This window comes from Lathyrus oleraceus, chromosome 5 (genome assembly GCF_024323335.1).
Source record: "Lathyrus oleraceus cultivar Zhongwan6 chromosome 5, CAAS_Psat_ZW6_1.0, whole genome shotgun sequence".
In the NCBI taxonomy this organism is placed as follows: domain Eukaryota; kingdom Viridiplantae; phylum Streptophyta; class Magnoliopsida; order Fabales; family Fabaceae; genus Lathyrus; species Lathyrus oleraceus.
This window is the reverse complement of record NC_066583.1, coordinates 607,146,553-607,171,878: the sequence shown is the minus strand read 5'-3', so window position 1 is coordinate 607,171,878 and position 25,326 is coordinate 607,146,553. Positions and strand designations below refer to the sequence as shown.

At 38.5% G+C, this 25,326-nt stretch overlaps 1 non-coding gene across 1 annotated transcript; it reads left to right on the top strand.

Moving 5' to 3' along the window:
• The first annotated feature begins 22,914 nt into the window (after positions 1–22,914).
• Positions 22,915–23,021, top strand: LOC127088807 (small nucleolar RNA R71). Its single transcript, XR_007790624.1, has one exon. It is a non-coding gene; the product is annotated as a small nucleolar RNA R71 (small nucleolar RNA).
• The last annotated feature ends 2,305 nt before the right edge of the window (positions 23,022–25,326 follow it).

Sequence of the window (25,326 nt, the reverse complement as noted above, 5' to 3'; positions counted from 1 at the left end):
CCTGAGTAAGCATGTCCCTGACATTGCCATGACAACAGGAGAGACATCAAGTGTTGGCAATCAACCAGATAAAGCTGTTGTCATTGCCATACTCAGAGAGACTTGCAAAGAGCTAGAGGCAAGGAAGCTCACTTTGGAAAAGTTGATTATCAAATTGGAGATGTATTGAAGCTGCTGAGGCTACAGAAGGAGCTGCAAGGCAAAGTGCAGAGGGTGAAGAGGATGCCAGTCCTGATGATGGCACTGATGCTGAGGCTGACTCTGAGTCAGATGATTAAATCATTTCCTGTGTTTCTGTCATTTGTGTGTAATTCTGTTTATTTTGGTATGTAATTTAAAGTGTTGCTTTGGCAACATTTTTGACAAAAAGGGGGAGTAACACCTGTGATGCCCTAGGACAACAGATTATTTGCTATGTGATTAAACAGATATTGAAGATCCTCTAATCCAGAGGTTGTGCTGCAGCCTGATGTTCCACTCCTATGTGTGATAGTGTGAGTGTGTTATCTGTATGTGTGCTGTTGTTAGAAGTTTTTATTTAACTTCTATGTGTGTTGAGTGTGTTGCTGCTCTGAGTGTATTAACTAGGTAAATTTTCCTGCTAGATGTGTGTTTTTCCACTGTTGTGAACTCTGTTGTGATGCCAAGTTGTTTTAGCCAAAAATTTGCCAAAGGGGGAGTTTGTAGATGTTTGATTGGCTGCATTTTATGGTAAAACACTAACTGGACTATAATGTCTTGACTGATGTCATGACATGCTTTGGAGATGTTTGATTGGCTGCATTTTGCGTTAGAACATTTAACTGTACTATGATGTCTTGACTGATGTCATGACATACTTGAGTAGTATGCTGCAGGTTTAGCTAATACAGGATTTACTGAATGTCAAACTAGATGTTATGACATTCATCCCTGACAGCAGATACTGAGGAATAGAATAGTTGGTTGTCTGTTATAACTCAGTATTTATTTCAGTCTGTTTATTCAGGAGAATAACAGACCTGGCATAAGGCCTACTATCTGAATGTCAAACTGGATGTTATGACATTCATCAGTGACAGCATATACTGAATAATAGGCAGGTTGGTTTTTCTGCTTCAGTTCAGTATGTATCTCAGTCTGTTTATCAAGGGGATAACAGACCTGGCATAAGGCTCATTGTCAAAATGTCAAACTGGATGTTTTGACATTTATTACAGTAAGCTGATATTGAAGTATAGACTGGTTGGTCGGCTACAGTACAGCATTTAGCACAGTCTATTTTCAGGAAAATAACAGACTTAGCATATGGTATATGTTCTGGTCGTCAAACTGAATGTTGTGACATTCATTCCTGACAGCATATGCTAAAGTGTAGGATGGTTAGTTTTTCTGTTTCAGCATTTTTCTCAGGCTATTCTTCAGGAGTCCAACAGCTGAGCTAAAATCCAGGAAACTAACAACTAAGCTACAATTAATGAACCTAACAAATAGCCTATTTGTTAGCACCCTAATATGTGGAAATTAGGTTAACTTGCTTAACCTTAATTTTAGTAAATACAAGTGCAAGGCCCAAGTGCTGCAATATAAAAGGATGGCAATCCTTCTTTCAGAACTCGTGGGTTTTAGGCGTGAAGATTTTATTGGTCCATCATACTTCACTGCTGTATTTTTGTGTGTGTCTTGTAATAGGTGTATCTTGTGAGCCAAGCAATTATCACCTAGATGATTGCATTGGACTAGGGTGTTCATTGAGTTGTAAGTGTTGTGTCACTCTAAGCTTTTAAGCGTGAGTGTTGTGTATCTTGATTAAAGCTGTTAAGCACAATCAAGAGTTGTTTGAAGTGTGACTTCACCATTATCTTTAAACTTAATTAAAGGTTGTAATCACTGAGGTGATTGAGGGGGAGTGAGTAGGAACTTTGGTCTTAGTTTAAGATTGAAATTGCATTGGGTAGGTATTAAGTGATAGGATTAAATAGGTGGTTTAAGGCCTGAATTAATACTGCTAATAGTGGATTTCCTCCCTGGCTTGGTAGCCCCCAGACGTAGGTGTGTGTGACACCGAACTGGGTAAACAATTCCTTGTGTCATTTACTGCACTTACATTTATCTGCTGTTTACATTCATGTCTGCGCAGAATCGGATGTCATAACATCTTGTGTGACATCGATAGTCTGTTAACTAGAATTTCACTTTTGCAATGCTTCCATGTGCGCTTCAGAGTTTATAAGCAGAGACAACACTAAAATCTTTGAAGGAGTTTGGAGCAGCTGCTCCACCGCATTAAATTCGTTTTTCTTGATCAAACGAAGCACCTCATCATCATTGTTAGGCTTCATATTACTGGATTCACCAGACTGGCACTTTGGAGCACTAACTGGATCTACTGCAGGTACTTGCACCTTCTTACCAACCGAACAATCTTCCATATTCTTTGGGAACACCGGCCCAAAAACTCGACCGCTACGGGTCACCTTCGTAACATCAGCAATGCTCACAACAGAACTAGTCGTAGGTAAAGGAACCTCTTGACCATTCTCTAACATGGTTTCATTGTACTGATATGAAACAGCTTTATCAGATGCATACGAGACTGGACCCGCTAACCGTATTACTAACAGTGATACCGATCTGTTGCTGACACTATTATTGTTGCTGTTTCAAATTGAATCACCACTCTCTCTGGTGTCTTAAACACAGGAACTATTACATTCACATCGTCATCCACGTGACGGGACTGGAGAATTTGGATCATGCCTTCATCCATCAACCTCTGGATGTCTCTCTTCACAACCATACAACCTCGGGGGTTGACACTATAGATTGCACAACCATCATGATCATGCTCACAATCGCTTACCAAATAGATATCCTTGTGCATCGTTACCAAGGACCTTCTAATAAAGCGGACATCAAATACCTTGAACTCCCCAGGACAGCCATCCACCATATTGACAGAAGGGTTACCATGAGCATGTAGTGGATTAGCTTTGACTTTGTGCACACGGTACTCAAAGGACACCATCCCACTTTTTACCGGTTCTCAATGTCATGACCGGGAGCTCCTTGGTGAAAGGCACGGCGAAGTTCCGGTTTGTACCACCATGGAAGTGGTTCAGGAATCTGTGGAGGATTTATTGGTTGCAAAAGGTTCTTGAGAACCAGAGATGGATACAGTTCATCATAAGTCATAGGAATTGGGTCAAAAGAGACCTTCTTCCTCTCAAAATTTTATGGTTGTTGATGATTGTTGGTATTGTTGTTGTTGTAGGTGTTTGTTCTTTGCGGTGGCTATTGTTGACATTGTTGTAGAACTGGTGTCGATTGATTATTAGAAAATACCGGAATAACAGATGATACTTGATGATGGTGTTGACGGGGTTGTGGATTCCTTCTAACGTGAGGCCTCCTCTGCCTCCCAACAGATATTACATTGGTCTCGTTCTGTTTCTTTCTGGCAAACCCACTGCCATACTTCTTGCTATACGAAACATCCTCCTTAGACAACCGTCCCTCTCGAACACCTTCTTCTAACCTCATCCCCATGTTTACCATTTCGGTAAAATCACTGGGGGCACTGGAAATCATGCGCTCATAGTAAAATGAGCTCAGGGTCTTGAGAAAATTTTTGGTCATCTCCTTTTCTTCCAAAGGAGGATTGATCTGAGCGGCAAGTTCTCTCCATCGCTGAGCATATTCTTTAAACGTCTCCTTATCCTTCTGAGACAATGATCTTAACTGGTCTTTATCCGGTGCCATATCCATATTATACTTGTACTGCTTTACAAATGCTTCACCCAAATCATTGAACGTGCGGACACTCGCACTATCCAGACCCATGTACCACCTCAGAGCGGCACCAGTCAGACTGTCTTGAAAATAATGAATCAGTAACTGATCATTATCAGTTTGCGTCGATATCTTTCTAGCATACATGACAAGATGAATGAGCGGATAAGTATTCCTCTTATATTTTTCAAAGTCAGGGACTTTGAACTTCATCGGGATTTTCATATTAGGAACCAAGCAAAGTTCTGCGACACTCTTTCTGAACAAATTTTTTCCCCTTAAGGTCTTCAACTCTTTTCGCAGCTCGAGGAATTGGTCTTTCATTTCGTCCATCTTCTCATAAACATCAGGGCCCTCACACGGCTCGGAATGATAGATGGTGTCCTCAACACGAGGCAGAGTGTGAACAACCGGTGGTGGCACGGACATGACTGGGCTAGATGCCGGCATGGAAGCGAAAGTAGGCGCAAAACCTTCAGGCATGAAATTAGGCGGAATTCCCCACGGGAATCCAGCAGGCATGGCAGGCACGAAGTGAGCAGCAGTAGCAGGAATGGTAGAGGTAGCAACCTCTGAAATGACTGTCCTCTTAGGAGGAGGAGTTGTAGGCGTTGGAGACGATTGACTCTGAGCAGCTAACACTGACTCCATCATGGTAGTCAGGCGGGAGATCTCGTCCTTCAAGTCTCTGTTCTCTTGCTTTAGATGTTCCATAATTCTTAAGTGATTGGCGCAGGTATTGTATCGATGAGTCAGCTTGGCTAAAGCACAGAAGAAATACTAATAAGATATCTGGCGAAAGAGAAGCCTGTATGCAAATGATGCATGAAATGCAATGTTTTGATATTTTTTATGTTCAAGGAACTTACTGTTTCATTTGCAAATATATAATAATAACAATTGCACAATTTGATTGACCATAAAATCTCTTTTATTTATATAATTGGAAGGATTACAGTGAGTATAATTTCAGAAACCAAAATACAAAAGAAAAGGAAACTAGTCATCCTAAGGATCCCTAACAACAATATCAGAAGATCGGGCCGCATGCGCATACTTCCTTCGGATGCGTCGAATCTCGGACTCAAAAGAAGTCTTTATCTAAGTCTTTTCGAGGACAAGCTGATCAACAATCTTCTTCCAAGCAACGGAAGGCTGAGGTATACTAGAGAAAGATGAAACCTCTGGCTCTCTCTGTCTCTTCACTACTCGGTCTTCAAGAAGCTCAATAAGTGCATCTTTGTTCTTAGACTCAAGCTGCAACTCCTCATGCTTTCGGCTCAAAGCATGGAAACGCTCTTCCCACACATCCTTCTCTTGCTTCATTTTGGTGAGTGAGTCTTCTAACTCCTCTAAATCTTAGTTAGGGAGAGTTAATGGCTCAACCATAACCATAGACATAGATCTCTCACAAGCATACGGCATATTCAACTCCAAAGCTCTCTTCTTCACCCAAGTAGTGTAAGCTTCCAAAGCTACACAATTGCACGGACTAAGCTCGGATCTTCCTTTCCTATGTACATTATGCCAAGCATGCGTCATCTTCTGCTTCAAATGTTGGGAATCTTTACCTTATCGATAGAAAAGACCTTCTAGCAAAGTGTTATTAGGTTTGTCTCTCAAAGGGAACCCAAACTGACGATAAGCTAAAGCAGGGTTGTAGTTAATTCCTCCTTGTGTACCAATGAGAGGTACATTAGACAATTCACCACAACAATCAATAATCTCCAAGCTACACAATGAAGAATCATACCAAACTATATCATCATCAGTGAGAGACATAAGTCTCTGAGACCACCTTAGACATTGTTTGTTCTCCACAAAAGTAGGCGTTTGAGGCAAGTGTGAAATAAACCACTTGTACAGAAGAGGAATGCAACAGACAATAGTTCCACCACCTTTAGAATTCCTTAGCTGCAAAGAGAAGTACATATCACCCAACAAAGTAGGCACAAGATTCCCAATCAAGAAGATTCTAATGGTGTTAACATCAACAAAATCGTCAATGTTAGGGAACAAGGCTAAACCATAGATGAGCAACACAAAGATAGCTTCAAAAGCATCCACACTACCGGCTTGAGCAAAGGCAGTAGCTTCCTTGATGAGGAACTCAGAAGTCAATCCAAACAATCCTCCTTTCTTCACCCAATGAGCCTTTATCTCATACTTCTTCAAGTGAAGAGCTTCGGCTATAATATGAGATCTGGGAATCTCTTCCAATCCACTAAAAGGCACTCTGCTAGAAACAGGTATTCCCAAGAGATGGGCATACTCCTCCAATGTAGGCACCAACTGATAATCAGGAAAAGTGAAGCAACGGTAGAGGGGGTCATAAAACTGAACCAACACACTCAAGAGTCCTTCAACCACATCAGCTGACAAGATAGACAGAAGCTTCCCATGATGTTGCTTGAAGTCCAAGGGATCTAATACAAAGGATGATAGCTTCCTTAACTCTTTCAAGTCTGGACATCTGAAACTGTACTTCTTAGTGTTCCTTCGTCCACAATCCATGGTCTGAAAATATTTGCAAACAAGACCTCAGTTCCTTGAAATTATTTTTGGTGTGATGAATGTTATGATGCGCATGAATGCAACAATCACAAGTAAGGGATCACACACAAGGCAAACAAATAAAGGTCAAGGGATGAATTGAGTCATTGTCAAGATCAATAATCCATTTTGGTGGATTATGGTTTTCACCTTATTAACACCCAAGTTCCATTGATATTGATAAGACTTGATTGGATCAACCAAGAATCAAGGGTTTGTTGTGAGTCACGGGCATGGAGTCTGGATAAGAACCATCCCAAAGGAGTGTACTAAGGATAAAACTTGTAGATCATGTTCTAAAAAGTTCCCAAAGTCTTAATTCCATCTATCAGATATTACAGGTTAGGATGACTGACTCATCAACCCATAATATTCTCAAGAGAAACTCGTATGAGTGTAGTATCGCGTAACAACTATTATCAAGTCTACACTTGAACAGTCTCTGCACTACGTCCTAAATAGGCCAAGAGGGGTTAAATGTTCTACGGTCCTCAGCTTCTCGGACCCCAAATCAGAGATAGTAATGCCTAACCACAAATAACTTGTGTGACATTCATAACTCCAAAAGGGTCTCAACTGAGTAGATGGGTCTCAAGCCAACTTGTTAAGGACTACTCCACATAAGTCGAACATGACTATGTCATCCTCTTATCTTAATTACACTCAAGTTTGGGTTAGAAGTTATCTCACCACTCAGAGATCACCAAGCACAACAAGTAGATTATCTCATACAAACAAATATACATACATCAAATGTACAATTATATATACACTCAAAAAAGTAGGCTAAACCCACTGGAGACTACTCCCCAGCAGAGTCGCCACTTAATTTCTGTAGCGGTAAATTTATGACCATCAAGCTATGGATAAGCTAGACGTCAATTAAACCAGAGTCGCCACCGCGCTTTTATTATTTCCAAGGGAAAGGGGAAAAGTACGAACAAAACCCAAAAGATAAGAAGTTTTCAAATCAAAACTAATAAAATGCCAGAGATTACAGGTAAGGGGGTTGGTTACACAGAGGGAAGGTGTTAGCACCCAAAGTGTCCTAGGTACTCTTAAGGAGCCCTTTCTTGTGTGCATATGTGTTTTTGTATAAAATGATGTTTGCAATAAATAGAGTGGAGGGATGAGAAAATAATTCAATAATTATATTTTTTTTGTTTGACAAGACTTTCGGACTTGTGCCTACGTACCAACATAAAATGAGGGATCAAAACCTCGTAGTTCATGGTATAACTTTCAAAGTGAATAAGTTTCTTTTAACAAAATTTAAAGTTTAACAAAGGCACCAAAGGCCTAAAAAGGCTTGAATGAGTGTTAGTTCTTTTTGTCTTTTTGAAATTTTAAGTCAAGTATAGTTAAGTCCATTTACAAGTTTGATTAATAAAAATGAGTTTAAAAATGCAATGGCATAAGGCCAAAGTTTCTAATTTGCAATAGGTCTAAGTTCAGAATAACACAAACAAAGAACATTTTAAAAGGGGAGAGAGATTTGAAATTAAAGAAGTGGGGAGGAGATGAAGAGACTAATTTTAAGCAAAAATTTAAAAGTTAAGAGTTGAAAAGATCTGAACAATGGGTTGCAATCCAATAGACAAGAATGTCATATAGAAACCCAAATCTCCCTTGGACTTTAGAATCAAGCAATATCAATACACAAATAGTAAGATGAAGAGAAAGGCATCAAATAAAGATAGCCACATCCAAGCTTAGCAATTACATGATCTTCTTCATAATTTCCCATGCATCAGATGAACTCAAAGATAGGCACTAGGCACAGGTTCAAAGTAACAGCTCCAAAAGACCATGTAGCAGATGAACTCAAATGGGATCACAATATTTGCTTCAGGTGAAGTTTCAAATCACAAGCACTTGGTTTCATGAAAGTTGGCATTGGCCAAGTCCTTTTGCATAGGGAATGTTGCCTAATTCTAAGTCCAAAGTCTCAGAGCAAATCAACAGTCCACACAAAATGTCTTTTAGGGTTTTTGTTGTTATTATGTACATTAAGGTCAAAAGGCCACAAACACAAACAAGTATATACAAACTCAATATAAACACAAGATATGACTCAAATTAGCAAAGTGAAAAAATGACATTAAAGTAAACAAGTTAAATGGTATGAATAATGGCAAATGAATAAATGCTCAAAATTAAAGTGCATAAACGTAAATGGCTTGAAATTAAATATTAGTTGTTAGTTGATTAGAAGTTAGTATTGCTCTTGCTTTTGTTTTGTTTAAGTCATTCTTTGAAGAACACTCAACCCACTTGTCACAAGCATGAGTCCTTGAACCAAGACATCTTCCAAAGGAAGGAAAAAAGGCCAAGTTTCCACAAAATACCATGAAAGATGGGAGACTTACAATCTCACTTACTAGAATGATATGCCTTTTGTGTCACAAATTTAGCGCTATGTTAAGCAATCGTAATTGGACTTATGTAGAAGTCACAACTATTTGAGGTCGGGCAATCGAAATTTTTGTGTTAATGCATGTTAGAGACATGGTATTATGAACCATGCTCCTAAAACATACCACACTTAAAAAGAATATGCAAAAAGGGTGGACCTAATCTCATCCACACTCATGTTGATTTTACAATCAACCAGCCTTAGGATATGGAGATATCATAGGTCCATGAAATGAATGAGAAGAGAATGGGAGGGGAAATGGTATCAACACAAATTGGTCAAAGGAGGACTTTTATCAAATTAAAATCATTCATTCATTTTGGGAGATGAAATGTACATTTTATCCATCCCCTAAATCCAATTATTTTAACTCAACAAAGTCAAATCAACCTTGACCAAGGCCCAACAACACAAGTCAAAACTCAACAAGTCAAAAATAGAAGCTCAACACAAATTATTTTGCAATTAAATAATGCATTAAATCAAATTATAGTTTGTCAAATTCCTAAAACCTCATCAAAACACCAAAGAATTGACCATGAGATTTATCATAGGCCAAACAAGGTCAAAGGACCTTGGAGAAAAAAAATCATAATTTTTGGAAACTTAAAAGTATTTTTAAACAATTAAAAATATTCACAAAATCAATTAAATCATGAAAAATATTAATAATGGTCCAAAAAATCATTTTAATTCAGAGAATGAAAGAGGAATTTATTTAATTTTTTTTGGTGAAACTCTCATATTTTTTGGATCAATATTAAAATTAATATGAATTAATGAAAATAAACCAAATAAAAGAAAAAAATCAGAAAATAGAAAAAACATGGACAACTTGATCTCCCTCATTAATTGAGGTGGCAGATCAAGTGGTTGTTAACATGCTTTCCACCATGGTCTTGAGTCAATGCGTAACACAAGTGGTAGTCCAAACCAACGCGCGAGATTAGATCAATTCAAATGGATCATGTGGCTTTGATGACTGCCAACGCACCACCGGAGCCAAAGCTCCGGTCTCCTTCTCTGGTGAGCTTCACCGGACTGGTTCAGTCACAACCATCACCAAAATTAAAAACAAGGACATGAATTGAAAGTAAAAATGCCACTGAGCTCGAATCTGGGCTCAATTTATCCTAACTCCAAGTATATTGAAAGATACAAGGAGTTGAAATTTGAGATACACGATCTGAGTTGCTTCGATTTGACCTCAAAGAAACTCAATCTTGTTGCCTACATTCGTAGGACTTCAGACAACCAAGGATCCAAGAGAATTATGGAGAATTTAGTGAGAATCGAAGAGATGAAAATTTCTGGAAAATACCTTCAATGCAGGTCTGAATTCGATTGGTCTTGCTCTTTCTTGTGCTTGATCTTGCTCAGGATACTTGAAGGAATAGAATTGAATGATCAAAAGGTCCAGGATCCTTAGAGATTTGAATCTCAAAACAGTGAGATTCAAACTCAATTTCCAATGGAAATTATCAAGATTATCCTCTGAAATGAAAACGTTTGAAGGTTTGGAAGCAAAGCTGGCGCGCAGGGTCCCTATTTATGAGCATAGAGGGCTCTATTTATAGCCAAATGGTTTGATATTTGCACACTTAAAATGGAATTCCAAAAATAGCAATGTGCAATGCATGGGTGCATGGGCGTGTACATGCCTATGAAATCACTTCTTCTGATCCATAATTGAGTACAAGCAATGCTGAGATCATGTTGGAATGCAAGGCAAAGGTGTATGGAAGTTTCAAGTTCAATCTTGCCAAATGATGATCCAATGTTTAAGCCATGCGCAGCCCATTCAAATCTTGTCCAAACGGATGGAATTGGACTTTTTGGAAAGGTTAGATCAAGAGGAACTACTTTCATGTTGAACACTTTTTCATTTGAAGCTTGGATCATGATGAATTTTGAGGTGGAAGTTGGGAAAATCAAACCTGTCAAAAAAAATTCTAAGTGTCAAGCCATATGTTCACTTATTCCACCTTGGCTAATTTTTTGTGTGAGCTTCAAATGAGAAAGGTCCCTTCATCAAAGTTGTATCTATCTCAAAGTCCTTAAAAATGGTCACAAATTTGACCTCATTTTGATTTAATATGAAGGAGCTATGCATTTTTGAAGTTGAGGAAAATCACTTGTTCAATGGCATTGGTCCAAAATGACCTATAATGTATCCTCATATCACATGTACATAAAAGTTGAATTAGCTTTTCCTACAAACATCAAAGTTGAAGTAGGCATGCTGAATTTGATTGTAGAACTTGTAAATCTATAATTTCATAAAAATTGAGCAAGTTATGACCTTGGGAAGTTGATCTCCAAATTAGGGTTTAGACAAAATGACCTATAATCTTTTACCATAAAAAATTACTTTCCAAGCAAAACCAGCTCTATACCTCAACATGAACGTTGTTCGTAATGTCACTTAGAGTAACTTTGATCTTGGAGTCATTTTCATATGACAAAAATTGTAGGAGATAGGGTCTAGGGAACCCAGTTTTGATCAGATGAATTCCTCTGGTCAACCACAATCAACCAACTTGCTAACTTGCAATTCTCTTGACTTTTTGGAGCCATGGAAGATAATATATGCATAATATAACGAAATTTTAAGTATTCCTTGAATTATTTGATCAAATGTTGAAGAAGCTTGTTGAAGAAGCTTGTTGAAGAAGTTACACAAGATACCCAGATGAACTAGGGTTTCCAAGGCAAACCAATTCCAAACTCTTGATGATTTCTTGACCAAAATAACATTTGAAGCTCATGGGGATCCATATATGATGTCTAGAACCATAGTAAACCACTTCTTTATTGAACTCTTTGATCGCTCTATTCGCAAGTGCACGAATCGCGTCAGAGTAATATAAAAGAATATTGATCCCATAGAGACCAAATCGTCAATCTATCGATTACTATTGTTACGATGCTTGTCTAAGGCGGTACAAATGAGATACTAATGTCGCAAAATAATAGTAAATAAAGAAAACGATAAATACAGTGCAAATAAAGATAGGCTTGAGTGTATTTCACGTCAGTTAAACGATGTTTCGATTGTCTAAATAGAACTACTTATGGGATAATATTTTCTACTCTTGAAAAGAATTCATTTAACAGGAACTGTCGCTTTCGCATATTCAGAACCGAGTTTACCCTTAAATTAAGGCCTTTTATTGTCACTTATAAAAGGTGCGCAGAACGCTAAAGTAGTAAACCTATTTTTTAAGAAATAAGACTCGTAAGCTTAGTTGAAAAGTGATTTTGATTTGGAAAGTTTACCCAAGGGGTTTCCTGATTTTAAATCTATCAACGCGTCTGAAAATAGTTTCAAAAGTCATTTTTCCTTAAAGTGATAAAAATTCCTAGTTAACTAAGCCAGGGGGCTTTCGCACTTCTTGAGTAGTTAAAATTAACTAAGTTTGTTTCAGAAAACTCGAATTAAAAATCAAAACAGCCCCTAAAGCATTTCTACAGATGCAATATGTGAAACATCTCTTTAACCGTGATCCTTACATTCTAACCTTTGAAAGATTTAGCCAGACATGGTAATACAAACAAATACAACGATATTGAACATGATGAAAATAAGTTTAGAATGTAAGGCGTGAAGAACAAGTAAAGCGTGTAAAACAATTAAAACGAGCAATAAAGATAATGGCGAGAAAATTAAATAAAGTAAAGACAATGGCAGAAAATTAAATAAGGTAAAGCATGGCAAGGAAATTAAATAAAGTAAAGCATGACAAGGAATTAAATAAAGTAAGGCATGGCAAGTAAAATAAAATAAAAAGCGATTAAATTAGAACCTGCTCCAAACGGAGGCTTTAAATCTGGTACAAGGAAGTAAATAAACCTTTGACTTTGAAAATAAAGATGCCAGCAAAATCAAAGTGCTTCAACTCAATTACACTAAGGTGCGATAACCCCTCGATGTGACGGATTACCGCTTTTACAAATGATATTATAGTCTTAGTGTTGTAAACTAAGTTGGATGATTTGGAAGTGAACTAGAACGACCTATCTATAGAGGAACTCAACAGCATGCAAAGACTGGGATGCCCTTCAACTTCTCTTTAGTGGGAATGTGGAGTTCAAAGGTGGCGCCTGCCACCCCTCCATGGCGCCCGCCATGTGAGTAAATGGGGAAGTTCGTGGGATCGTGGTAGTTTCCTCCTGGTTGAGGGTTGATGTGTCATGGCTTCTCCTATTGCGGCCGCTGTGCAGAACGCCACGAGTACAAAAACCCTAATTTTTGGTCTTTTTGCTTTGTTTCTTCTAAAAAGGTCCCGAAAGAGCTAAATACCTGAAAACAACACAAAAGAAAGCATAACACAAGCAAAATGATAATAAAGACCTAAAAAACATGTGCAATCCGAGTCAAATACACGACGTGATTTAGTGTGATCAAATTCTCCCACACTTAAACCTTTGCTTGTCCTCAAGCAAAAACTCTTTATAGCTCATGCAAGAAAAACAGTATCAACCAGAGTTAATTCAAGGCTAAAAAGGCTTATAAGTTCATTCAAGGAATGTATTGATAGGTACTAACGAATCGAACTAAGGATATTGTAGTGACACTTTCTGCAAATACGGTCTTAGGCTTCGTTCCTATACAAATCAATCCATATCACCCCACCATACCTAGGCCTTCTTTTCATCTTCTTCAAGTCCTTTTCATTCAGGTGCAATCACATTAAGCCCGCTATCCGTACATACTCATAGTAAGGTGATCGGTTAGTGATTATGATCTTAAGCATGAGGCTCTAGTACATAAGTTGGTATAGCCCCTTTATTTAACCCAATTGTAGTTGTGGGGGATTGGATCATAATCCACCCTACCAAGTTCAGCACCAGATACCTCTGAACCAACCAACAATAGGCATATTATTATTATTATTATTATTATTATTATTATTATTATTATATATATATATATATATATATATATATATATATATATATATATTTCTTCTGCATGTTTCGCAAACCTCTTTATTTTGCTGGGTTAAATGACCGTGTGAGAGTCACCTACCCCGGAATTTCATACAACTAGAGAACAAAGCAGAAATTTTTATGATCATTCACTTATTTTCATCGGTCCCCTACGTAGAGCATGCTTAAGCCGGAGCTGACTACAAGGATAAACTACTTAAAGACTTATTTGGAACAAAAATTGGGGCCACAACATATGGGGTATCGGGATCGACTCTTATAATCATGAAGCCTACGGTGTCAAGACGATATCGATTTTTAGAAAAAAGTTTTCCCAAGTCTTTTACATCCTGTCATAAACCTGTCTTATAGCCTGAATATTCAAAATACATTGTTTTCTTTGCTCACAAAATTTTTGGTAAGGCTAAAGGAATGGGAGAAGTATGGATACACCTCATAGATGACTCGTCAAACACATGTTATTTTATTAAAAGAAAAGCAAACAACTAAAACACACAAAACATACTGAAAATAAAGGAAAGCGATAAAAATCTCCTCCCAGACTTAAACTGAACATTGTCCTCAATGTTTCGATATGAGATAGGGTAGGAGTAACCTGAAAGAGAGAGAACTATGGCTGATCATCGGCACCGTCACCGCCCTGGTCAGGATGCCTGGGTCGACGACTCCTACTATGAGCACTAAGACCTTTCTGCAGCTGCCTAGAGCGACCTAAGTGAGACCCATGGTTGTCCTCGATAAGTGCGAAGTTCCGCTCAGTAGCCTGTCGCTGGCGATGCTGCTCATTAGTGATCGCAAGCAAGGACTCCGTGATAGTCTGATGTGCTTGCTCAGTGCGCTGCTGGGAGGCTACCATAAAACTCACATTATCAGTCAATTGTTGGTTTATGGTATTTAAAAGGGCGTCACACCTTTCTTCCCGAGTCAGGTGCTCGCGCCACATCTCCTCAATGATGTAAAAACCGGGAGTGCTACCTGCAAAATGGTCAGAAGAAAAAGGTGCAATATATGCAGGTGATGCAGTATGTGTAGGAATATCATGAGCAGCGGACTGGTCGCGCCGGTCATACTCATCATCGGTCCCTTGCCCATCGTCCATAGGGACATTAGGTGGAAAAGGACCGATAAAAGGTGGAGCATTGAGATCATATGTCCAGTTCCTTACATGTCGCGCATTTGTACGCTAAGAGCAAGGTAAAACAACACTCAGTATAGCTACACCATGGATCATGAGGTTATAACCGCCCGCTCGCCGCACCTTGCATAATTTCATATCCTTCAAAATTTCCAAGTTAATGGTGCGGTGAGGGAGCGGTTCTAAGGTAGCTAACTCAACGTTGAGATTTAGTGCTCTAGCAATAGTAGTAATTAATCCACCAAAAGAAATGGTTCCTCTTTTTTTCAAAATGGTGGACATATGTGCAAGTATAAAAGGAACAGGATTGATCCTTTGATTAGTAAGGCAACTCTATAAAAATAGCAACTCGCGAGCATTTACTTTATTAGAATTTTCCCGACCAAAAATAGTACATGCCAAAAGATATTGAAAAATACGGATGGCCGGGTTATGAATAGTGGAGGCTAAAATTCCTTCAAAAGAAGTGACAACCACATTTGATAATCTATTCCAAAAGTTAAAGGCTTCGAGTGCCCATTCAGCATCTAAGGGTGTCTCACAAATGGCACCCTCTCCGTAAGGAATTCCTAACAAACCTGCTAAGGCATCGGTAGTGTACTCATATTCAACAATGAACATTCTAAAACATACTGTACCAACCGTGCTAGCAGTGCCAGGATGAACGGTGTAAATTAGGGAACTTAGAAATTCCCTAGTCAGCCTATCATAGGTGGGTTCCTTATTAGCAAAAATCTCATGCAATCCTAAATTATCTAGCATATGAAAAACACTATGATACGTCCCTAAAGTATACAAACAGTCCTCATCTACATACCTGGTGGCGAGAATTTCCCGTGTTTGCAACTTCTGTAAAACTTTGTTCTAACGCTCTCCAGGTTTCCCTCCGCGAAGGATGATATTGTTGAATTCTATTCCAGCCATTGATGGTGACTGAAGAGAAAAATGGGTTTTTATGGTAAGGAAGTGAAAATGGGATTGTGGTGGGTTTTTGGTGGAGGAAATTGATGAGTGAAGTTTGGGAATGATAATGGGTTGGAGTTAGAATGATAAAGTTGGGAATTTTTGTGGACTTCAATGGAGGTGGAAGGAGGAAAAAATGGGTTTTGAGAGGTTGAAGAAGGCAAAAATGGGAGATTTAGGGATTCTGTCCCATTAAATGGTACAGACCCCATGGCGTCCGCCATGAGGCTATGGCACCCGCCATGGCTCCGAAATTGTTGTTTTTGGGTCGGGCTTGTTCCTTGTGCTTGGGCTTTAACTTTTTCCTTATTTTGCAAAGGGGGTATACATATGATTCCATAACATGCTGCCTTTTTGATTAAGCTTGACAAATGACAAAATAAAAAAGTAAAGTAAAATAAAAAGAAAAAGAAAATAAAAACATAATAATAATAACATATATATATATATATATATATATATATATATATATATATATATATATATATATATATATATATATATATATATATATATATATATATATATATATATATATATATATATATATGAATAATTAGTAATAAGTCACGGGTCGAGAGATGCTAGGAAAGGAAAAACAAGCATAAAGTCAAATAGAAAAAGAAAACAGGCATAAATAATAAGTCTAATAATGGGAAATAAGTAAAGCAAACGGCATCTCTCGGTCGGTGATATCATCAATGTCCAGGGAATAATGGAGTCTCCTCAACTTCGGATCCTCGGAGCGCTGCAATCTGGTGTCTAAGGTCAGTGATCTCATTGTTCAGTATATCGGCTTCAGTGGCATGTGTAGCATCTGACACTTTAACCTGCAAAGCAACATCAGCAAGCTCCTGGCGGAGCTGGGCTATCTCCATACGAAGCTTAACAAGCTCAGAATGCATGCTTGGACTCTGAAGATTTGGATTATTGTGAGGATTTTGATTTTGGTAGGTGTTGGATGATGCTCTGCTTCATGTGGGATTCTCTGCTCATCTACTGTCTCAGCTTGGCCTTCTATGGCATAGGCCCAGTTGGCATGATTATAAACACAAGTTACTTGAGGGTCTGGTAAAGTAAAGTAGTGGATAGTCTCACCCTCGATTAAGAGCCTGTATTGATCTGGGTGGAAAGAAGACCTCCTCATGAGGCCACGGTCCAGACAGAAGTCAATATCCATCAAAGTATAACTGCAGTAAGATGTTAGGTGAAATAGCCTTCTATCAAGTCCTAGGGCGGAGGCTATATGGGTTATCGTGCTTCCAACATGTATAGGACTCACAGCGGAGCGAGCATTAAGATAGAGACTCTCGATCAGAAAATCTCCGCAAGCTATTGGGCGTGACTGAGTGGTACAGTACATGAAGAAAATCTCTTTAGCACTTACGTGTGTATCAGTGTCACTCTTCCCCAGGAAGGTGTGGGAAATAATCATCTGAAAATATCTGAAAGCAGGATCATGGATCTTGTTAGAGATTTGGGTGGAAGGGTCAGGGCTACCTCCACATGTAATGTCACTCCAGAACTTCTCAACGTCTTTACTCAGGAAATAGCTCATGGGGAGCTCAGATGAGGCATCATAAGTAGTCTGAAATCCAAGTAAGTCACCAAAACGCTTGTGGTTGAAGGTGTATTCTGTCCCAAACATCCTGAAATTAATGTAGCCACCATCACTAGCGTGACCAACATAGGGCTCGTAGTTGAGCGAGCTCAAGAACTCCAAAGTGAGGTTCCTGTAAGTCACATGCATCGCATCAGTATACTCATCCCATTACAACTGACTGCACAAATGTCTGACACTAGGCTCAATGCCTAATGCTTCAATGAAGCTTGAATCAGGATATCTGATGGGAAACATTGGACACTGGGAAAGCATGGCGTAGCGTTGCTTCTGTACTGGGTCACGAAAGATCACTGGCATAGTGTCTAAATTCTCCATCCTGAAAAGTTAGGTTAAAAACAGAGGACACCTGAAATCGCAAATATTGCAACTGTTAGTCTAAACATAAATATATATATATATATATATATATATATATATATATATATATATATATATATATATATATATATATATATATATATATATATATATATATATATATATATATATATATATATATATATATATATATATATATATATATATATATATATATATATATATATATATATATATATATATATATATATATATATATATATATATATATATATATATATATATATATATATAACATATGAAAATATAAATTGAAATAGTAAAAGTAAAGTAAAGGAAAAAGAAATCATGGGTTGCCTCCCATGTAGTGCTTGTTTAACGTCGTTAGCTTGACGACTTGAACTTTATATATCAGAGGTAGGAACCGGAGGGTCATCAGAGTATGGCCAGGGAATTCTGTGGGGATGTCACCTCCTTGATATTGCTTCAGTCTTTGTCCATTTACCACAAACAGATTACAGGAATTATTCCAGATTTCAACTGCTTCAGATTTGAGGATTTTGGAAACCTTAAAGGGGCCTGTCCATCTCGAACGCAGCTTACCTGGAAAAAGTCGTAATCTGGAATTGAAAAGGAGAACAGAGTCGCCTATATTAAAGTCCTTTTTCACAATCCTTTAGTCATGCCATGCTTTGGTTCTTTCTTTGTATATAATGGCATTCTCGTAAGCGTTCTGGCGGAGTTCCTCCAATTTATGGATACCGAGGATTCGCTTCTCTCCAGATGCCAGGTAATCCAAATTCAGGGTCTTGATGGCCCAATATGCTTTGTGTTTAAGTTCAAAAGGTAAGTGGCATGACTTTCCATAGACTAACTGGTATGGTGTAGTTCCAATAGGGGTTTTGTAAGCAGTTTTGTAAGCCCACAATGCTTTTGTTAGCTTTTCAGACCAATCTTTTATGGATATTGAAACAGTCTTTTCCAAGATTTGCTTAATCTCTCTGTTTGATACTTCCACTTGACCATTAGTCTGGGGATGTTATGATGTTGCTACTCTGTGTTTTACTCCATACTTTCTTAAGAGTTTATTGAATATCCTGGATATAAAATGTGATCCACCATCACTTATGACAAGTCGTGGTACTCCAAATTTGAGGAAAATATTGTTTTTAAACAACTTGATGACTACTCTTGTGTCGTTAGTGGGTGAGGCTATAACTTCTATCCATTTGGACACATAGTCGACGGCTACCAAAATATACTTGTTTCCCATCGAAGATGGAAAATGTCCCATGAAATCAATACCCAAACATCAAATAATTCCACTTCTTGGATGTTCTTCAAAGGCATTTCGTCGCGTCTTGAGATGTTTCCAGCGCGCTGGCACCGGTCACATTGGACAATATAAGTATGGACATCACACCATAGTGTTGGCCAATAAAGACCAGCTTGAAGGATCTTAGCGTATGTCTTGGATATGCTTGAATGTCCACCATAGGGTGAAGAGTGATAATGCTCTATGATATTTCTAACTTCTTCTTCCGGGACGCAACGTCGAAAGATGTTATTTGTTCCTCTTTTGAAAAGGAGTGGTTCGTCCCAATAGAAATGTCTTACATCTTTAAAGAACTTCTTCTTTTGTTGATAACTGAGGTCAGGTGGTATGATATCAGCGGCTAGATAATTCACAAAATCAGCGTACCATGGTACTCTGCTAATCTCCGAAACTGTTCCAAAGTTGTCTCTATCAGGTTCAAGGGGAACGGTATCTAACTTAGCTATCAATTTGTCATAGGTGAAATCATCATTTATAGGTAAATGGTCTGGCTTCAGATGCTCTAGTCTGGAAAGATGGTCAGCAACTATGTTTTTTGTTCCTTTTTTGTCTCGTATATCTAAGTCGAACTCTTGTAGCAAAAGGATCCATATGAGTAACCTAGGTTTCACATCCTTTTTGCTTAGAAGGTAACGGATAGCCGCATGGTCTGTATAGACTATAATCTTAGATCCGACAAGATAAGACCTAAATTTATCAATTGCAAAAACTACAGCTAGGAGTTCCTTCTCTGTTGTCGTATAATTGAGTTGAGCGGCATCTAGGGTTCTACTAGCGTAATATATCACATGTAATTTCTTATTTTTTCTTTATCCTAAAACAGCTCCTACAGCGAAATCGCTAGCATCACACATTATTTCAAAAGGTTGAGTCTAATCCGGAGTTTGTAAAATGGGTGCTGAAATTAGCGCTTGTTTTAAATGATTAAAGGCTTCGATACATTTTTCATTGAAAATGAATTCAACGTCTTTCATCAGAAGGCCGGTCAGGGTTTTTGTTATTTTAGAGAAATCTTTGATAAAGCGTCGGTAAAAATCGGCGTGTCCAAGAAAACTTCGGACTTCTCTAACAGTCTTAAGAGGGTTAAGGTTTTCTATCACTTCTATCTTTGCTTTGTCGACCTCAATGCCTCTTTCAGATATTATATGTCCTAACACTATGCCTTCTTTAACCATAAAGTGGCACTTCTCCCAGTTTAATACAAGGTTAACTTCTACGCATCTTTCTAGGATTTTCTCAAGATTAATGAGGCAATTCTCAAAGTCAAACCCACATACCGAGAAATCATCCATGAACACTTCCATAATTCCGTTGAGATAATCTGTGAAGATTGACATCATACAACGTTAGAAAGTAGCTGGCGCATTGCAGAGTCCAAACGACATTCGTCTGTAAGCAAATGTTCCGTAAGGACAGGTGAAGGTCATTTTTTCTTGATCCTCGGGGTGTATGGGTATTTGGAAAAATCCAGAATATCCATCCAGATAACAAAAGTAAGAGTGTCTGGAAAGACGCTCAAGCATTTGATCTATGAATGGAAGGGGGAAATGGTCTTTCCTAGTTGCCTTATTGAGTTTCTTATAGTCTATGCACATACGCCATCCGCCTTCTAAACATTTAGCCACATGCTCGCCCTTCTCGTTCTGCACGACTGTGATGCCTCCTTTTTTGGGTACCACATGTACAAGACTTACCCATTTACTATCGGAGATCTGATAGATTATACCAGCTTCTAGCAGTTTAAGGACTTCCTTCTTTACCACCTCACTCATTATAGGGTTGATTCTTCTCTAATGTTCTCTGGAAGGTTTTGAATCCTCCTCTAGCGAGATCCTGTGCATACACACGAATGGGCTTATACCTTTTAAATCAGAGATGTTGTATCCCAAGGCAGAGGGGTATCTTCGTAAAACATTCAAGAGTTGGTTTGTCTCGTCTTGGTTTAAGGCGACACTAACTATTACTGGGCGGTTCATTTCTTTATCCAAAAACTCGTATCTTAGGTTCTTGGGCAATTCCTTAAGTTCTTGAGCTAGTTTTTTAGAGTTTGGTGAAAGGTCTGGAGTAAGGGCCAAACATTTGTTGGTGTGAGGTTTTGTTTCCTTTAGCTCGTCATCCTTTTCATTCGGGTTTGAAAATGGTTCGATCATAGGTTCTTCTCGATCAAATTCCCTTATGCATTCATCTATGATATCAATCGCGTAACATGTGTCTCCTATGATTGGTGCCATCAGGAACTTTAAAAGAATAAACTCTATCTTTTCATCTCCTACTTCGAAAGTTAATTTTCCTCTTTTAACATCTATTATAGCTCCGGCTATTGATAAAAATGGTCTACATAAAAGGATATGGATATCGTCGTCTTCCTTGATATCCATGACCACAAAGTCTGTAGGGATATAAAGTTGACCGATCCTAACGGGGATGTCTTCTAATATGCCTACAGGGTACTTAACAGATCTATCGGCTAACTGGAGGGACATTTAGTTGGTTGTAATTCTCCTAAGTTTAACCTTTTACACACAGCTAAGGGCATTAAACTTACACTAGCGCCTAAGTCTAGGAAAGCTTTGTCGATTACATGACTCCCTAGAATGCAAGGTATAGAAAAACTCCCAGGGTCTTTCTCCTTCTTGGCAAGTTTATTCTCGGAAATAAAGTTGCATTCCAAGGGTTTGGGATCGTCAAGCCTACGCTTGTTGGTTAAGATGTCTTTGAGGAATTTGGCGTAAGATGGAATTTGGGTGATGGCTTCGGTGAAAGGAATCTCTACATGAAGCTTCTCTATTACTTTTATAAACTTTTGGTATTGGTTATCGATTTTGGTTTGTTTAAGTCTTTGCGGATATGGGATTGGTGGTTTGTACGGGGGTGGTGGTTTGTAAGTTTTATCCTTGGCTTCTCCTTCTTGGTTGGTTTGTTTTTCGGGTTCCACTGGTTCTCCTCCTTAGTTGGTAGGTATATTTTCTTTAGAAGCTTTTAACTCGCTTATTGTTGGGTTATAAGGCCCTTCGTAAGCGGTCCCACTTCGTAATGTGATAACGTTAGCTTGCCCTCGAGGATTGAGTTGAGGTTGTCCATGGAATTGTCCTCCAGGTGTAGTTTATGGGGCTTGGTTTTGTGCTACCTGTGAGATCTGGGTTTCAAGCATCTTACTGTGAGTAATTATCTGATCAACCTTAGTCCCTAATTGCGTTATCAGTTTGTTTACGTGAATGTTATGGTTTAGGAATTCTTTATTTTACTAAGTCTGGCCTGATATAAAGTTCTCCATGATCTTCTCAAGGTTAGGCTTCTGGGGCATAGCTTGCATAGGTTGATTTTGTTTTTGGGCTTGAAAACCTTGTGGTCTTTGAGGTGCAAAATTTTGGATAGGGTTCTGGTTTTTATAGGAAAAATTCGGGTGATTCTTCCATCCAGGGTTGTAAGTGTTTGAAAATGGGTTACCTTGGGCGTAATTCACTTGGTCAGTGTTTAGGTCGTTCAAAAGGTTACATTTCGCCGATTCGTGTCCTTTAGATCCACAAAGTTCACACTTTGTGCGGACTACCGTTGCGATGTTAGAGTTTGTAGAAATATGTTCGACCTTAAGGGCTAAAGCGTCCATTTTCGCTTGCATCATGTCCATAGAACTTATCTCATGTATTCCACCTTGGGTCTCCTTTTTCTCTACTGATGCTCATTCAGTTCCCCAATGGTAATGGTTTTGGGCCATATCCTCAATTAGGTCACAAGCTTCAGGGTAAGGTTTGTCCATCAGCGTGCCACCAGCGGCAGCATCGATGCCCATCTTTGTGTTATAATGGAGTCCATTGTAGAAGGTATGAACGATCAGCCATTGTTCTAGGCCATGGTGTGGACAGACTCTTAACAGCTCCTTGTATCTCTCCCAAGCTTCAAAAAGTGATTATCCTTGGTTTTGAGTAAATCTAGTTATTTGGTTTCGAAGAACATCAGTCTTACTAGGGGGAAAATATCTAGCAAGGAATACTCTCCTAAGGTCTTCCCAGGTAGTTATTGAGTTAGCTGGAAGTGAATCTAACCACGAACGTGCTCTATACCTGAGGGAGAAAGGAAATAATCTTAAACGAATCGCATCAGGTGAAGCACCGTTGGATTTAAAGGTGTCGGCCAGTTGGATAAAGACTTTTAAATATTGATTTGGGTTCTCAGTAGCGAGACCCGCGAATTGGTTCTGTTGCACTAATTGCAGTACAGATGGTTTTAGTTCGAAATTGTTGGCAGGAATGAGGGGGTTTACTATACTAGAACTAGGTTCCTCGTCAGAGGGTTGGGCAAATTCCTTAAAAGGTCTCCGGTCGCGATTCTCGGCCATAGCTTTCTTAATTCGGACGAGTAAGAGGCGTGCACGAGTGTAACGTTCGGGTTCCGCGAAAGGATCTACTAAATTTCCGGTACTACGGGTTCTTCGCATTTACCGGCTAATAATGCCTTAGTCTAGATGGTGTAACAACAGGGTATGAAATTTGACGAAGTTGGTCCCCGACAACGGCGCCAAAAACTTGATCGCTCTATTCGCAAGTGCACGAATCGCGTCAGAGTAATATAAAAGAATATCAATCCCATAGAGACCAAATCGTCAGTCTATCGATTACTATTGTTATGATGCTTGTCTAAGGAGGTACAAATGAGATATTGATGTCGCAAAATAACAGTAAATAAAGTAAATGATAAATACAATGCAGATAAAGATAGGCTTGAGTGTATTTCACATCAGTTAAACGATGTTTCGATTGTCTAAATAGAACTACTTATTGGACAATATTTTCTACTCTTGAAAAGAATCCATTTAACAGGAACTGTCGCTTTCGCGTATTCAGAACCGAGTTTACCCTTAAATTAAGGCCTTTTATTGTCACTTATAAAAGGTGCGCAGAACGCTAAAGTAGTAAACCTATTTTTAAGAAATAAGACTCGTTAGCTTAGTTGAAAAGTGATTTTGATTCAGAAAGTTTACCCAAGGGGTTTCCTGATTTTAAATCTATCAACGCGTCCGAAAACAGTTTCAAAAATCGTTTTTCCTTAAAGTGATAAAAATTCCTAGTTAACTAAGCTAGGATGCTTTCGCACTCCTTGAGTAGTTAAAATTAACTAAGTTTGTTTCAGAAAACTCGAATTAAAAATCAAAACAGCCCCTAAAGCATTTCTACACATGCAATATGTGAAACATCTCTTTAACCGCGATCCTTACATTCTAACCTTTGAAAGATTTAGCCAGACATGGTAATACAAACAAATACAACGATATTGAACATGACGAAAATAAGTTTAGAATGTAAGGCATGAAGAACAAGTAAATCGTGTAAAACAATTAAAACGAGCAATAAAGATAATGGCGAGAAAATTAAATAAAGTAAAGACAATGGCAGAAAATTAAATAAGGTAAAGCATGGCAAGGAAATTAAATAAAGTAAAGCATGACAAGGAATTAAATAAAGTAAGGCATGGCAAGTAATTAAATAAAGTATGGCATGACAAGTAATATAAAAAAAGTGATTAAATTAGAACCTGCTCCAAACGAAGGCTTTAAATCTGGTACAAGGAAGTAAATAAACCTTTGACTTTGAAAATAAAGATGACAACAAAATCAAAGTGCTCCAACTCAATTATACTAAGGTGCGATAACCCCTCGATGTGACGGATTACCGCCTTTACAGATGATATTATAGTCTTAGTGTTGTAAACTAAGTTGGATGATTTGGAAGTGAACTAGAATGGCCTATTTATAGAGGAACTCAACAGCATGCAAAGACTGGGATGCCCTTCAACTTCTCTTTAGTGGGAATGATGAGTTCAAAGGTGGCGCCTGCCACCCCTCCATGGCGCCCGCCATGTGAGTAAATGGGGAAGTTCGTGGGATCGTGGCAGTTTCCTCCTGGTTGAGGGTTGATGTGTCATGGCTTCTCCTATGGCGGCCGCTGTGCAGAACGCCACGAGTACAAAATACCTAATTTTTGGTCTTTTTGCTTTGTTTCTTCTAAAAAGGTTCTGAAAGAGCTAAATACCTGAAAACAACACAAAAGAAAGCATAACACAATCAAAATGATAATAAAGACCTATAAAACATGTGCAATCCGAGTCAAATACACGGTGTGATTTAGTGTGATCACTCTTTGCAATGAGGGTCTTAAACCCTAGATGTGAGCTTGATGAATCAAAGGTGAGCACATGCCCTACCTACAAAAGAGTTAGTGCATACAAAGACATTTTTTTTGGTATTTTGGTTAGTAAAGATG